Source organism: Gekko japonicus, unplaced genomic scaffold, assembly GCF_001447785.1.
Source record: "Gekko japonicus isolate JY-2015 unplaced genomic scaffold, Gekko_japonicus_V1.1 scaffold1578, whole genome shotgun sequence".
NCBI lineage: Eukaryota > Metazoa > Chordata > Lepidosauria > Squamata > Gekkonidae > Gekko > Gekko japonicus.
The window spans coordinates 271,838-281,837 of NW_015162530.1; positions in this window are offsets into that span (position 1 = coordinate 271,838).

Consider the following 10,000-nt stretch of genomic DNA (forward strand, 5'->3'; position numbering starts at 1 on the left):
TCTCAATAATAAATAAATAAATAAATAAATAAATATAAATTTATCCAGCAAGTCTTCATATCTATACAATAAGTTTTTTTGTAGTAAATTTGGATTTGTAAAAGCTTCGAGTGGTGAGACCCATTTTGGTATCTTGGTATAGAAAAGTCTTTTAGTTTCTTCCCAAACTTTCAATAGTGATCGTCTGAGAATATGTTGCTTGAAATATTTATGTGTTTTGTCTCTGTCATACCACACAAATGAATGCCAACCCAATAATAAATCATGTCCTTCTTGTTTTAATAGTCTTGTATTTTCCAGGGTAATCCATTCTCTCATTCAAGTAAATGCAGATGCTTTATAATATAAAAGCCAGTCTGCTAAAGCAAATCCACCTCTTTCTTTTGCATCTTGTAAAGCTTTTAACTTGATTCTTGGTTTCTTATTTTGCCATATAAATTGTGACACCAATTTGTCAACATCTTTAAAGTATTGTTGTATCTTTTTTCTCTTTCATAGTTTATAGGCTAACCATCTAATTGGTTTATTTGCATTCTCAAAATAGTTTTGTTTTGCATAGGTAATTTTTTTTGCTATTTCCTGTGTTAATAAACAATTCATTTGATGTTCTAACATCTTTATATTAATTCTTGTTTGTTCAGTTGTGGAATTTTGTTTTGTTTTGTCTTCTTTTTTAAGTTCTCCCATCTTTGTATATTTTTGTTGCCTTTGTTTCCTAATATAAGCATCCTCTCTAATCATCCAACCTCTTGCATAGGCCTTAAATGCGTCCCATATAACTCGAATGGAAATGTCTGGTTGGATATTTTGTTTGAAAAACATTTATAATTCCTTTTTAGAGTCTACTACAAATTTTTCATTTTTCAAAAGAAAGGTATTCAATGTCCATCTTTTCTTCTTTGGTGAATCTTGTAATGTCCAGAGTAAAGGATTGTGATCTGTAAATGTTCCTGGTAATATCTCTGCTTCCATCAAGTTATTTATAATTGTTGTCAAAATCCAACACACATCTATTCTTGACCATGACTTGTGTCTTGCAGAATAGTATGTAAAGTCCTTCTTCTTTGGGTTTCTAGCTCTCTAGGAATCCACCAAATTATATTCTTCTGCAAGTTGTACAAAATTCTTAGGAAGTTCATTGCTTTCTTTCTGTTTTTCAGTTTCTGTTTTTCTATCTAGAGATCTGTCAAATACTGCATTGTAGTCTCCAATCAAACACATTCCTTCAAAATCTTGTTTTGATATAAGTTCACGCAAGAGTTGATAAAATCTTTCATGATGTTGATTAGGTGCAAATATATTAACAATCAAAGTTGTTTTAGCTTGTCTTTGAACCATCAGGATTCTGCTGTCTTCAGAATTATATATTAGTTCAGGATGTAAATAGTCTTTCACATATGTTACTAGACTTCTTTTTTTCGTCTGAAGAGATAAAAACTTTTCCAAACTTCTTCATTTCCAAATATCTTTGATCTGAAGATTTAATGTGCATTTCTTGCAAACATATCACGTCCAATTGGATCTTTTTCAATTGCAAGAATATCCATCATCTTTTTTGGGGTGCATTCAATCCATTGAAGTCTCATGACTATTTGCGATGGTACAAACCTTACTGTTTTTCTTTGAGGTTGTCCAGTAGTGCCTGTTGCTCTTTTTAAATCCTTAACTTCTTCTTCTGTGTCTTTCTGTTCCTCTTCCTGTGTTTACAAGTCATCTCCATATGTTTTGAAGAAATCTTCTATTTTGAATATTGAGTTGATTCTGTGCCTTTTCCCTTCAAAGGTAAAGAGGATGCCTTCTGGTAGAAGCCACCTGTATGAAATGCCATTTCTTTTTATTATGCTTGCAAAATCCATATAATCCTTCCTTTTTTCTCATACTCTCCAAGGAATCTCTTTTAATATTTTAATCTCTGTATTTTCTATTTGGAGAGAAGTATCATTTGCAGCTTTAAGAATCTCATCCCTCATAGCTCTCTTACGGAATCTCACATGTACCTCTCTAGGTAGTTTATTTTTTCTTGCGTAAGCTGAAGGCATTCTATAGGCCACATCAATGTCATTGTATACCTCTTCTGTGTTCCCTGCGCCCATATATTCTGCCATGTCAGTCTTTAATTTTTCATCCTTTTTCTCTGGTATGTTCTGGAATCTTAATATGTAGGCTGCTTTATCAATTTCCAGTTTTGTAAGCAAATCTTCCATAGTATTCTGTTTGGACCTCATGGCCTGGATTTGAAGGTCTGTTTCTTCAGATTTAGTTTCCAGCTTACTGGTTGTTTTCACCAGATCAGAAATTTCTCATTTGTTATCTGCATTCTGTTTCTTGATCTCTTCCGTTTGCATAGTAACTTGTTGGGCAAGTGAACCTACTTTCACTTCAGTAGGATCCACAGCTGTAGCTGCTGCCTCCTGAATCGGGCTTTGTAAGTCCTTTATTGCTACTAGTTGCTGCTAGTTTGAATGAGAATTAAAATTTATTTATTTAGCCATAGGCCATTACAAACCAAAGATAACAGCAGAGAGGAATACTGTAAACATGAATCATGGTATAAAATTGAGTAAAATCTAAGATATTATAAAAAGTTATTGTATTACTGTGACGGAGTGTAAACAAAATAAGGGCTTTGTTTTTGCAAAGGGAGGGGAGAGTGATTGCTCTTAATAGAAGGTATAAAATATGGCTAGTGGCATGAGGAAAGGTTCTGGAGGACCATCTCCAGGACAAATGAAATCCGTGGCCACCAATTTAGCTCAAATGTCAATAAAGGACTTACAGCGTTCACATCTTTACATTTTGAATCAACGGCCGTATTAGCTGGCCGCTATAGTAGAACACCTAAGGAACAGTGCTTTTGTATTCGTGGCTCTTCTGTTATTGAGGATCTTCCCCATTATATCCTTGAATGCTAAATGTATACCCAACCTAGGTTAAAATTTCTCTCTGGTATTTTATCAGACTTAAGCTTTTATTCAGACTCGGAGAAGATTGCATTTTTGTTAGCTGATTCCAATGCCAATGTATCCTATAGAATGGCTCTATTTGCCTTGGCTGCAAAGAAAATACGGGCCAACGCTGTTCTTATGGGAACTAGTTAATATTGATCCTAGTGGGTACATTTTGATTCAGTTAATTGCTTATAACTTCGGTTTTATGGTTTTACAAACACAGAAGCCAACACCATAGATAGCTTGGAGGCTTGGCTTTCTTTCTCAACTCTATGAAGCAAGAAATAGGAGAGACTGGGCAAAAGGAGCTGCGATGCAGGAAGCAGGAAGCCTGTTGCTCGTGGGCCAGAGAGGAACCCTGCAGGGGCTGGATCTGGCCAGTGAGCCGTATGTTTGACACCCCTGGCCTTCACCCAGTCCTTCCCCCTTTGTGTTTGCAGTCCTAGTCAGTCTGCTGTAATACATTGGCTGTTTTTCTATTCTTCCTGGGCATGCAGAAGGGATGTTGTCCTCCCAAGTTCCTATAGATTATTAACCACAGCTGCATCTGCAGGTTCAGCAGGGAAGAGAAACAGTTTCTGTCCAGCCTGTGTAAAAATCTGAGTCTCAGATGTGATCAGGGGTCATTTCCTGTGGGAGCGCATAGGAGCGGAGCTTCGGCAGTAAGGAGCCCAGGAGGCGGGCACATGCAACAAGCCCCACCCCCTGTTCCCAGCAGCCCTCAGTCGGGCCACAAGGAGCAAGAAGCAGCCAGGTAAGTTGCAGAGCCCCCCCCGGCCCGCCTTCAGGTACCATCTCTCCTTCCTCTGTGAGGGCAGATTTGCATGTCCCCCCCATAGCTAGTAATCCACAGCAGTCCAGTGGCACCTTTAAGACCAAGTTTTATTCAGGTACAAGTTCTCCCTCCTCTGTGAGGGCAGATCTGCACATCCCCCCCCCAATAGCTAGCAATCCAAAACAGTCCCGTGGAGCCTGAGCGGTGGGTGTTGCATTCTGACACACTTCCAGTGATGTCAGGGGGTGTGGCATATGCTAATAAGTTATGCTAATGAGCTCCTGCACCTCTTTTTCTTCGAAATGACCACTGGACGTGATCCACATACCCAGGAAGGAGAACTGGCAGAGGCCTCATTTCAGTGCTTTTCCCACATGAGGATTCAGGGCAGCCTCACTTGGGACCAAGGGTGGAGGGACACGTTTTCCTTCTGTTAGAATCTCCCTGCCACGGTGTTAAATAGTGGGTTCCACGGAGGAGCCTACCCCACAACTAATTATCAGCTCTACTTTATTAGTGATCTCAGCCAGTACAAGACGAAATGCCAGGGCCCACAGCCCTGTTTAAACAGTATGCAATTGCCACACCCAAACACACCCCACTCCCAACGGATAGGCTATTTACATAACATTACTACCTCATTGGCCATCTCCAGGATCCTGGTGGGCTAGTGTTCTAGGCTCCAAGCTCAGCCAGTCTCTGATAGAAACACTTCTAATTTACCAGTCCCAATACATAACACAGAAAAGAGTCTTGGCCGGCTCAGGAAGAGAGATCAGGAACGACAATTTCCTTGGAGGTCTAGCTTTCTCTGTGCAGGGAGGTTGTCGTTCCTAGCTGCTGTCTGTCTCCCATCTGCAGCCCTGAGTCAGGGAGTTCATCCTATCACCTGCGGGGCCCTCCCACCTCATTTTCCTTGTTGTGTGGGGCAGGTGAGAGGGTCTTGGCTTCTGGGGGGGGAGACATTTCAAGGAGGGGAGGGGGACCTCCCCCTTTGTATGGAACTGCTGTCTGAGTGAAGAGTCAAAAACTTGGGCCTAGACTTGTGCCCAGAATCCAATCTGGAGAAAGGGTCACTGAAGGGACTGGCACAGAAGATGAGTCTTTAGGGAAAACGGTGTCCGTCTATGTTCCCTCTAAGCCGTGGAGTCTCATGAGCAAAAATTCTACTTTGGGAGCTGCTGGCATTAAAGTTGTGAGCGAGCGATTTGGCTACTGCATAAACTAGTTTGCTCTAGAGCCCTCCTTCCTGAGCTGAGACAAAAATGGCTGAGCCGGAGGTTAAAAAATTGTGAGCTAGCTCACACTAACTCAGCTTAGAGGGAACACTGGTGTCCGTTGTTGTTTTTTTCTTTCTCTCCCTCCCAAAGTACACTGAAAAGAAAACCTGGTTGCCTCCTCAGCCATCTCCTCCGTGCGGTGAAGGGCAAAGAGCCCCCATGAAGCCAGCTCAGGTACGGGGGGGGGGGATGTCACTGGGGAGATAGACAATGGAGGGGAGGAAGGCTGACTTCTCTGGGGCAAGGCTCAGAGGATAGGGCTCCGTGCCCTCGGTTTTGGTGCCACCAGATGTCGAGTCGCCCCTTGGGACAAGCAGGAAAGGGGTCACTGTAATGTATTGAAACGATTGCATGAATTGGGGCAAGGCTCAGAGGATAGGGCTCCGTGCCCTCGGTTTTGGTGCCACCAGATGTCGAGTCGCCCCTTGGGACAAGCAGGAAAGGGGTCACTGTAATGTATTGAAACGATTGCATGAATCACCTCATAGGACTCCTATGTTAAGCTTCGAGCCAGACCAGGGCTCCTCTGAGCGAACTTCCTATTGGTCGCTTCGTAACAGCGACCAATCAGAACGATACCATTCCCTAGGAGGGAAAGACTTCCATTGGTCCTTAACTAAGCAATCTCATTGGTTGTTAATTGTAAATAGGCGTGGCTACATTAGCCCGGTTATGTTTAAAAGGAGCATAAGCTCCCACTGTTTTCTGTTCTGGTTTCTTACTGAGTTGAGTGCTTGTTCGTTACTTCCAATAAAGCTGAATCACTTGCTGAATCACTCTAAGAGTCCTTTGTTAGGATCCGGTGGAGGCGCCACCAGCTCCGGTGCCCAAGTCTCCCACGATGGCTGGAAGCCAGAAGTTCGAGTGCTTCGAACCCTCCTCAGAAGACTGGGACTCCTACCTGTCCAGGTTCGAGTTCCATCTGGAAACCCATGACATCACCGATGAGGCGAAGAAACGAGCATGCCTCCTGAGTTCCTGCGGGAAGGGGACCTTCGACATTGCCAGGTCGTTGGTGGCTCCAACTGATATAAAGACTGTCACCTACGCTGACATCACGGAGAAGCTTAAGGCTCACTATTCTCCACAACCGTCGGAGACCGCCTGCCGGCACGCTTTTTACAAGCGGAACCAGGCCGGAGGCGAGACCATCGCAGATTTCGTGGCGGCCCTTCGCAAAGCCGCACGACCATGTAATTTCCACAACGTGGAGGAAGCCCTCAGAGACCGTCTCGTCTGCGGTCTCAAAGATGAAAGGCTGCAACAGAGGCTGTTCGCCCGCACCACCCTGACCTGGGCAGTGGCCTACGAAGAGGCCGTGGCCGCGGAAGCAGCGGAGAAGTCCACGAAGGAGGTCCGCCAGCGGGTGGCAGAGCCCAGTATACACGCTCAACGAGACAGCGAGGGCGAAGACGCGGATGATGACGTCAACGCGGTTCGAGGCAAGCGGACCCCAGCGAAGACTACCAACGTCAAGCCTTGCTCCGGTTGTGGCGGGAAGCACCAGCGCGACTCCTGTTGGGCTCGTGATGTCGACTGCAGAGCGTGTGGGCGGCGTGGTCATCTGGCCAGAGTCTGCAGATCAGCGAAGAAGGATCCCTCAACTAACAACCGGTCAGCGCAGAGGGGCACTCCAGTCAGCACCCAAGGCAAGACCCGTTCCTCAGCATCGGAAGCAAGCTGCCAGTTGACGGCGACCTTGTCGAGCGCATCGGCCGTAAATCGCACCAGCAGCCAGGGCAAGATCACCGTGACTCCACTCCTCGACGGCCGACCCTGTACAATGGAGGTGGACTCAGGATCGTCCGTGACGGTGATTTCTGCCGCGTCCTGGCGCCAGTTGTTCCCGAACCGAAGCCGGCGGCGGCTCCAGCCTGCGGGAACCAGAGTGTCCGACTTCCAGGGCAACCGAATTCCCTTGGCCGGACGGGACTCTGTTACTGTTGAGTATATATGCGCAGACTATAAATGCACCCTTAACAAGGCGTTACAACAACACTCCTATCCAGTCCCGGTTATAAGCCACATCCTGGCTTCATTGGGGGGAGGAAAGGTCTTTGCCAAATTGGACTTGGCACAGGCATACCAGCAGTTGCCTGTCACTCCTGAGGCTGCAGAAGCTCAGACCATTGTTACCCATTGGGGAGCTTTTAAGGTGAATCGCCTACAGTTCGGGGTAAATGTAGCACCCGGCATTTTCCAGGGCCTAATGGAACAACTGTTGAGGGGGGTGCCAGGAACGGTGCCCTACTTCGATGATGTGTTAATTGCGGGGAAATCTGAAAGTGAATTGATGGACCGTGTAAAGGAAGTCTTGCAGCGTTTCCAAAACGCAGGGCTCAGGGTAAAACGTTCAAAATGCACACTGGGTGTTAGCAGTGTGGAATTCCTGGGATTCCGGGTCGATGCAGACGGGGTGCACCCCACTAACGACAAGGTGACTGCGATCCGAGACGCCCCCAGGCCGGTGAGTAAGAAGGAGCTCCAAGCATTTTTAGGACTCCTCAATTTTTACCATGCGTTTTTACCGCATAAGGCATCAGTGGCGGCCCCTTTGCACGCACTTTTGCATAAGGAGGCGAAATGGAAGTGGGGACAAGCCGAAGAAAGGGCTTTCGCACCCCCTTTTTAGGAGGGCCAGGGGGTCATTTCCTGTGGGAGCACACAGGATCGGAGCTCCAGCAGTAAGTAGCCCAGGGGGCGGGCACATGCAACAAGCCCCACCCCCTGCTCCCAGCAGCCCTCAGTCAGGCCACAAGGAGCAAGAAGCAGCCAGGTAAGTTGCAGAGCCCCCCACCCGGCCCGCCTTCAGGTGCAAGCTCTCCCTCCTCTGTGAGGGCAGATAACATAAGAACATAAGAGATCTGCACGTTCCCCCCCCCCATAGCTAGCAACCCAAAACAGTCCAGTGGAGCCTGAGCGGTGGGTGTTGCCCTCTGACACACTTCCGGTGATGTCAGGGGGAGTGACATATGCAAATGAGTTGTGCTAATTAGCTCCCGCACCTCTTTTTCTACGAAATGACCCCTGAGGAGGGCCTGTGCTGAGAAAGCAGGGACTACAAAACAGAAGGGCGGGACTAAATAAGGTAATACCAATGGTATATTTACAAAACTTAGATAAACCTGACTATAGAAGAGCATTTACTCTGCTCAGAGCCGATATGCTCATATCTGCAGTTTTAGAAGGTAAATACAAAAGACAACCTTATGAGGAAATATTGTGTATTTGTGGTGAGGGGAAGGTAGAAATGAGGGAACATGTGATGTTCGAATGTAAAATGTATCAAAGTATTACAGACATTTATATAACCCTGATTTGTTCTCGATTTCCTGAGAGAAATGAAAGATTTTACCTTGATAAGTTGCTGGCTGACAAAGAGCAGGGAACTACTTTAAACATGGCAAAATTTGCCATGCAGGCGATCAAAATCCGGAGACAAGCTATTAGCAGTTAGATAGTGAATATTGTACTTAAATAGAGATTTTCAATTATCTAATAATATTTTGATTTTACTCCTAACATTTTAATTATTTGATATTCTGGATAGCGTCTGTATTCATTTTACTGTTTTACCGGCTGATGTCTTTTCGGTTCTTTTACGTATTTGGTCAATGACCGTACTAATAAATTGTATATCTAGTATAAAAGTCCACAGCTACAGAAACAGGTTTCAGTGCTGTAGACTATCTTTCTTCTTGATGAGAGGCTGATAAAAGAGGCAGCAGTCGTCAGTGATGAAACTGCTATGCTTCCCAAAAGAGATACAGCAGGCATAGCGACACGCCTCCCAGGCAAAAATTGTGTGTTTCGAGAGAGTCTTCTTCAGGCAAAATTATTTTTCCTGGAACCAAACCTCACAATACTACAGTGCACAAGTCCACAAGTCAACAATTCTATAGAGGGCTTCTCCAGTTCTCTATTGTATTCCAGTATATTATTTATATCTATTTATGAAGATATAGTGGCATAATAATATTGTGTTTTGTTCTAACGGGGTGTTTTTCCACATTTGCTCTTCCCAACCGGGAGCTGACAGCCCTACTACCTATCTCATTGTGATTGCACCGGCAAGAATGCAAAGCTTTTCATTTTAAGTTTCTAGTCCTCATCAGGGTTGTACAACCACCCTTTAAAATGTCCCCTAAAATCTCAGGAGCTGAAGGGGATTTGAAACAGGGCTGCCCTCCAGAGGGGGCCGACTCTGTGCCGCGGCCCTTGAGGGAAAGGGTTTTCAGTGTCGCAAGCTGTGGTTTGCCAACATTTGCTTTTTAATTTGCTCTCAAAGATGGTTTCTTTTCTCTTGGTGTCAGAAGTCTTCAGGGCTCTTTCAGTAGACAGTCAAAGATGTTCAAAAAGAAATAAAATAAAGGAAGCCAAGTCCTGCCCTTTTATTAAAGTGATCGGCAAGGCAACTCACAGGCTCTTAAAATAGGGGTGCCAGCCCCCCCCCTGCCCCTGGAGAGGGATGGTGGGGTAGCACTGCCAAAATCCAGGTTCTCTGGACACATGGGAAAGAAGCCCTGAAGAGATTTCTCCATGCTTTCCACAAGTTCCACCCCAGGATCAATCTAACTATGAAGAAGGAGGAGGAGGAGGAGGAGGAGGAGATTGGATTTATACCCTGCCCTTCACTACCCAAAGGAGTCTGAGCGGCTTACAAATTCATATACATACACACACACACACACACACACAGGGCTCTAGTCGGGGGGGAGCTCTCAGGTACGGAGCTCCGGAAGAGAACCTCTAGGGGGCGGGGTGGTCACGTGGTGAAGCCCCGCCCCCTTCTTTACCCCGCCCTCTGCTTCGATCCTCATTCCGTTTGGGAATGAGGATGAAGCAGGAGGGTAAGTAGCCGGGCCTTCTGACACACTTCCGGTGATGTCAGGGGGTGTGGCCTTCTGTCACTTCCGGTGATGTCAGGGGGCGTGGCATATGCAAATAAGTTATGCTAATGAGTTATGCTAATGAGCTCCAGCAGCTCTTTTTCTACA